Raw genomic sequence first — 7118 nt, 5'->3', positions numbered from 1 at the left:
CATGTCATTAGTCTGACGATTCATTCCATTATCCTGCCAATAGTGTCATTTTCTTGTTGCGTATGTTTGCAAATATTCTTCCAAAATCCTTAAAATCCAATTAAAGTGCAATCATCGAAATAATCAACTACTAGTTTTCTATAAAATTTTATCAAAATTAAAAAGTCTAGGTATCCGTTAGCCGCGTTTACACGTTTCACTTCTCAACAATCGCGAGAGTGATTTAACCTTCCTCGAAATCATGCTGTGCCATGGCCTAAGCCTTAGCCTTAGCCTTGGCCTTGGCCTTTGTCTCTGATTCGTGCGTCTATACCTGCTGCTATTTTGGAACTCTAAGGATTATAAATATCAAATAAATATCCCGTTATTAATATAATAATTACTGCTTAAAGTGGCGAGGCATTATAAAGTGTAAAGATTACATGAAAAACTAGGACAATAGTCTATCCCATAAATAAATAAATAAATCATACTTAGATCAAAGCATACTTGAAATTTACCGCAGATTTTAAACGTTCGAATCGTTACTCTGTGGTCCAATAATTATCTAATAAATATGTACTTATGATACATAATTTAATTGAATTGCATACCTTCTGTGCTCATCTTTTGTTCGCATCATACTTTTTTCAGTCGTGTTACTCCGAGTTCTTGGAATGTATGATAAGAATGATTTTTTCAACCTTTTTCAGCTTCGGAGAGTGTCGGTGAAAATTTTTCTTCAAGAGGAAGATAATTCGAAGACAGCTTTCGGTAGTCTAACGTCGACATCTTCTTGTGGTGATATTTCGCGACACTGATTCTAGTCACAAATTGTACTCTCATGTAATTAAAGAAAATTTAAAAATATAATTTTCCAAAGTGTTGTAATAATTCGTCTACAACATTAATTATTATTATGATACTTCATTCAGTTCTATTGATTTAAAATTGCCGAGAAACACGTTGAGTTGAAAAATTTCCATACGAAAAAAAGTTACTTTTCACAAATTTAACAATCTTTTGAAGAACCCTGAGAGATAATTTATTGATGCAAAAATACTGCCAGATTCGTATTTGCTGTTGATGATACAAAAAAGCCAACGACGTAATTCAACGAGCCAAATGCACGGCCATTTTTCATTAATGCTTCTAAATTCATTGTCGATATTTTTAAAACAAAAAAAAAACTTACTAAATGATTTATAAATCGTTGATTCGCGTGGCGTTCTTTGGAAAATCAAAGTTTCACTTTGCTTCGACCAAACTATTCTTCAGACTACTCGACTGGAAATTCGGGAAAAATGTGCCGACGGTTGGGCGACCAAGTTGACTGCTAAACCGGCTAGAACGATGTGGTGGTTAGACGAAATTTCTCGAACGGAAACGAGTGGCGTGGTGGAAGAAGACGCCTTCGCTTATTGGTCGATAGTAAACACGCCATACTTACCTAGGCTGGGTGACCCTCTACAAGAGGTGATGAGACGAAACTTAAGGGGACCCAGAAAAAAGTGAAGTTGTAGCGTTATGCTTCAAAGCCGGTGTTTTATTTTTTTGTTTTTTTCTTTTTTTTTTTTTTTTTTACATGCCTTTGGATCAGCAACGATGTTCCATGCCGATGAATGATTCCGGCAAAATTTTCGCTATTTTCGATATTGATATTTTTGAACGAAGAAGAATGCCGCAAAATTCATGCGTGAAGTCGTTTGAGACAGTCATCAGGACATGTGAAAAAATCGACGAATCTTGATTAGAAGTATTGAAGGAGAAGATGCGTTTTTGAGTCAACTACAAACACTTAAAAACCGTTTTTCGTACTAGTAGGCTCGTGAGTTTCATGTTTTATTACTTCTACTGTCATAGATACGGAAGTACAGAAAGTAGCAGGAGTGAGACCATCGCATGAATTCGACGAATTTACTATTGCGATTTCGTGGAATCCATGCCATTTCTTTATTTTTGGGTCAACCGAAAATGTATCGGAGTGTTTTTGTTTAGAATTGCGTGTAGAAGAATTATATCACCAATATAAATAATCTTTAAATTCATAGATTGAAATGAGTTTCAAACGGAAACGATTATTCGGTTTCACTACAAATATAGCTTCAACACTATTGTCTACAGACTTGTGTAATCCTTAAATCTCTAGATGCTTCTAAAACCCATCACCTCGACACTCTAATACAGTATACACAGAAAAAATTGCTTTTATTTAAGTAAATGTCCGTACTTGATCGTCCTGATTTGTTTGACTCAAATAAAGTACCAAAATATCGTAGATTTACTATAATTATAAGATCAATGCAACAATTGTTTGATTCGATTTTTCTCTTCTACCAGCAAGTAAATATGGTTTTTTTCCATGTTACATTATCTACTCAGCATAAAGTCTTGACAGCCTGTTTGTCGGGCATTATTGTAAAATTCCGAAAATTGGTTACACTGCAGGAATTCCAAGAAGGCACTGCAGATAACCGAAGCCGGCTGCTCGCACCTTCCGAGAAGGCCGGATTTGCTGCAGATAACAGGAACAAAGAATTGAGATCCTTGAAGGATCCTGATTGCAAAGGGACGCGAGAAAAGTTTCTGCAAGAAAAAACTTCTTCAATTTCATGAAAATTTTTAGCAACGTTTCGGATCTGCAATTCTGAATATTCAATTTCCGATGTAAAATTCGATATCAACGACTCCAGAAGCCCCTGAGTGAAAATTTTTATTTCATTGAATTTGACACTTGACTTTTATTACTGCACTTTTTCCGGCTCGCAAAAGTTTGAAAGCATTTTTCCTGATAAGACTTTTTTTGGACTGGTGTTTAAAATATTACAAAAGCTGTTGGTTCGTTTGAATTAAAATATTTTTGAAAGAAAACGACAAAATTTACGATCCATAATGCATTTTTAGAAATTTTGAATCCTGTAATTTTGCGAATTCTAAGTTTTACTTGTGTTTTATTTACAGCTACACTCGAGTAGTCACACTTATGTTGATTAACAAATTTTGCGATACTTGTTGCTTGTATTTAGATATTTAGAAAGGTCCCATGTACATACCTTTCGATTTCCATGCGTTGTCCCTTCGTCGTACTTCTATATTTTCTCCCAGTCCACGGCCCAGCTGTCCTTGCAGCTGCACCTTTTCTTCTCTACCTTCCCCTTAACTTAGCATTGCTGGCAGTTTTCCCACCGTAATAAGATGCTGTAGAAAATCCTCATCCCGACCGCATGCATCCTGAAACAGCCCAGTAAGTGAAAATGTGTTCAAACCTTATTTCTACATTATTAAATTTCCCATCTTACACATCTATGACTTTTTTTGTAACATTAATACTTTTCAAGTTATAACATTTACAAAACTATGTCTTCGAATATCTTCCTAACCGTTTATCATAAATACTTATCATTAAACTTGTAGAGCATCAGATTCTCAAAAAACGAATATTTTTTTTCGATCTTGTATAAAAATACGTTAATTTAACATGTTTTAAAAATAATCACCAAAAATCAGCTCGATTGAAAAACTTATGAGAAGTCACTCAAGATTTTAAAAAATTTCCAAATTGGTTAAAACTTGATAAGATGACCGATCAGATGTCACCAATCTAGATTTAGACTCAGGAGACATCCCCCTACCAGTCCAGAAATTATCGAATATATTTCTAATTTCATCCACCAAACACCACTTTCAAATTACCTAATTACTGGGCTGAAAAAAAAATAGTGACTTGGACTTTGTAGTATTTTTATCGATTTTATACCGAATTTTGTCTTACCAGTAGTTAAATCGATCTCATAAGGTAAAATTTTCATTGAAAAATGTAAAAAATACTTTTTTCCTTCGGGACTGACTTTTATCGACTGCAGATATGTATATAGAGGGAGAGAAAGTTCAAGAGGCCAAGTAAGCTAACCGTTCGTCGGTAATTTATAGCTATAATTCGTAACGTTTAACGGTAAGCAAAGACTTTGCTGTGGCCTTCGGTTGTTAGTAGTGGATCTACTTTTTTTCTATCACACGAAATAGAAGAGGACAGAAAATTATTCTAACTTGTATCCTGTTTTTTTTTTTTTTTTGTTTTTGTTTTTGTAAAAAGTCGTTAAGAACTCTTTGAAAGAAAAACTGGCCTTTGCTGTAACTCGGTTACGGAAGGGGGTGTATCATTAAAAAAATTGTTTGAAAATATTTTTCACCATGCTCTGATGTTATCAAAATTTTTAGTTTTTATTAGTGGTCGTGACCAAGCTCCCTTACCGGAATAGTAATTAAAGTTTAACTGCAATGTAAGAAACTATATTATTTTCGGTATTGGACGAGAGTATGAAGTACGAGAATAAAATACAAAAATCTTATCGCGCGCAAAAAGCGGGTTGTGCTTAAACGAGTTAAGTAACTGCATGTATTAATCATCGGTCACCATAAGAATAGAGTTTATTTTCCGTAAGAATGAAAGATTACTGAAATCGTCATCGAGGTTTGACTATGTAATATTCTAACTAAAATCTCGCGCCGTAATATCAATTAAAAAATCAAATGAAAATGCATAAAAACGAAATAAAAAATCGCAATGGAAGATCTCCGAAATGAAAGTGTTGGACGGCTCGATTCCGGTCTGTGAATTTTGGTGTTTGACTAAATTGAGCCCGTGCGCGTATCAACGGATGTAGGCCACTTTCGACAGTTTTTAGTCAACAAGTAGATTCCGTTATACGATTCCAAGGCGGTACAGTCATCATTATACATGCTTACATAGGTATAATACACGAATTCGACCGGATGCCCGCCTCGCATGAAATGCACACATGGTATGTATACATACGTACATTAATAACTTATCTAATGTAAGCCATTTGTACCCATGAATTATCCGCATCCTGCTGAGTAATCCGTGCATTAAATGATCAGAATTGATAGCAGGTATTTTTTTAAAACTGGTAGTTCCGCTTTCGCATGTACGTATATACAGTTAGAAAAACATTTTTGGCCAATAATATAAACAAATAAAGGCAATACTAATTACAGAATTATATATTTCAGGTTCAATCACATTGGATGTATGACATTGATGTCGCATTTATTGGTTCAACCGTTCCATTCAAGATAAAATTTATCTCGTAGTTTTTTAATTCTGAAGATTAAATTACCTAGAACGATTCGAATAGATTTGAATTACAGGTGAAATAATATTTTCACAGGTGTGAAGAATCGACTTCCGGTTACCAGCAACAAGGAAAGTGAGCCTAGATTTACTTTTATTTAATTCAACGAAGAAGTTGAATTCCTGCAGTTGGAAGAACTGCGTTTCTTTAGCTCAGTGTGTCCGTGAAGAAGCGATTAGCCAACGACACGTTATCAGTTACCGAGTAGAATCACGTAGCGTGAATGCTACGCACGTATTATAATGCGATGTATGTACTTACTCGACATACGCAACTGTTACGCTGGATTAGTATTTATGTTTTCTAAGCGTGGCATAATATTTACTGCTGGCTTACGATGGTAAGAAAAAGTGATTAGCTAGTGCAGCACGTGTGGGACAAGCAAGGTCTTTCGCCGTTTACGAAGGATCGCATTGTGCGTATAACGAAGACAATGAGTTTGTGCCTGCTTGTGGAATCGTAAAAGGTGGTAAATTTTTTTTTCTTTCAAATTTAAAATGCACCTGACGAATGACTCGCGTGGCAAGTATATTGTTGAGTAGCTACAACGTACGACACATTCACCTTCAAAGTCTAAAGAGTGAAAGCTGAATAACATACTTGATGAGAATTCTGTCAACGACATGCATGCGTTAATTTCATACATATATTTCAATAATTATCGTCAAAATGGTAAGCCGCAATTTCCTCTCATTACTGGAAATCAGGCCCGAGAAAGTTTGCTTATCTCTGCATTCTTAGAAATTATTAATCCTAATTGTTACCGTAAGTGGTTTCCGGCTTTCGGACCCAATGATAAAAACTACCACCGCAACGAGGAAAGTATTCAAAGCATTTTATCTGGCCGATAAGAATTTTAACGCCTCGTAATTCTACCGCGAGTCTACAGTTACATTCCAAAATCATAAATCAACAAACAAATTGATCTTAAGGATAGCTTGGGTCTAAGGATTTGTGAAATAAGTTTCGGAAAAAAAAAACTGATATTTAAAACAAACATTTTCAAGGCTCAATCGGACCTAGTCGAGTATGAATTTGATTAGTACAAAACCATGCAGTAGATTAAAATAATTTAAACTATAACGCAGTATGACTTAGTTAATGTCAAATTTTGAAAGGTCACACTTTTGTGCTATATTTGTTTTCAATGTGAAAATCATGCAGTTTGTGGATTTCTAATGAATCTTATTTTTACTTGTTCATGAATAAATTCTCCTCCAATTGTCTGCGATGAAACTTCTCCTGACATATTTAATTTCTCCTGTGTTACGGGAATATTATTTGAACCAGATCAAACTCGATTAACTCTGATTTAAGTACATTCATCCGTTAGCTTCGTGGTTACGAGAAATATACGTGTACGAGAAAATTATTTCTCTTTATTCGGGTGATTCTGCGATCATGTATACAATATATATGTAAATATATAAATTAAATTTTCTAGTATATTTGCTTATTACACAATAATATGTATAGATTTTTATATAATTTATACATGTGTTTATGTATACCTATATAACAATTATTTGTAAGAATTATTGTAAAAATATAGACAACCTTATCTTCATATTGCATTCCATTTTTTTTCTTTCTTTATTTCTTACATGCAAGCGTGTATAGCAATTTATTTTTAGTATCCTGTTTTTTTTTTTTTTTAAACCTTTTTATACTCGTTATACGTGAGTTATGTATAGTTTGTATAACTGAGTACTGAGATTAGAGGTAAATGGAGTTTCGCAGCCAATATTGATGGTATATGTTGTGATAAGATCTAAAATGAATTTACTTGAGGAAAAAACACGTGAATCGAAACCAAAATCATATGTGATATTGAATTCAAATTTCATATTAAACCTTCTGAATATTTCATCGTAAGATTTCATCAATATATTCGTGAAACGATGTATACAATTACTTCCTACAAAGACAATAGAAATCATATCGACATGTAACAAATCTGATAAATTGAACAAATCTTTTCTC

At 34.0% G+C, this 7118-nt stretch overlaps 1 long non-coding RNA gene across 1 annotated transcript; it reads right to left on the bottom strand.

The window, feature by feature from the left end:
* Positions 1-683: 683 nt before the first annotated feature.
* Positions 684-1315, bottom strand: LOC124405002. The gene is made up of 2 exons (XR_006929042.1): positions 1175-1315; positions 684-802 (listed from the first exon to the last, which is right to left on the bottom strand). It is a non-coding gene; the product is annotated as an uncharacterized LOC124405002 (long non-coding RNA).
* Between the last annotated feature and the right edge of the window lie 5803 nt (positions 1316-7118).

This window comes from Diprion similis, chromosome 3, assembly GCF_021155765.1.
Source record: "Diprion similis isolate iyDipSimi1 chromosome 3, iyDipSimi1.1, whole genome shotgun sequence".
Lineage (NCBI taxonomy): Eukaryota > Metazoa > Arthropoda > Insecta > Hymenoptera > Diprionidae > Diprion > Diprion similis.
Note: the sequence above shows the minus strand (reverse complement) of the source record. Positions and strands in the feature narration are given on the sequence as shown.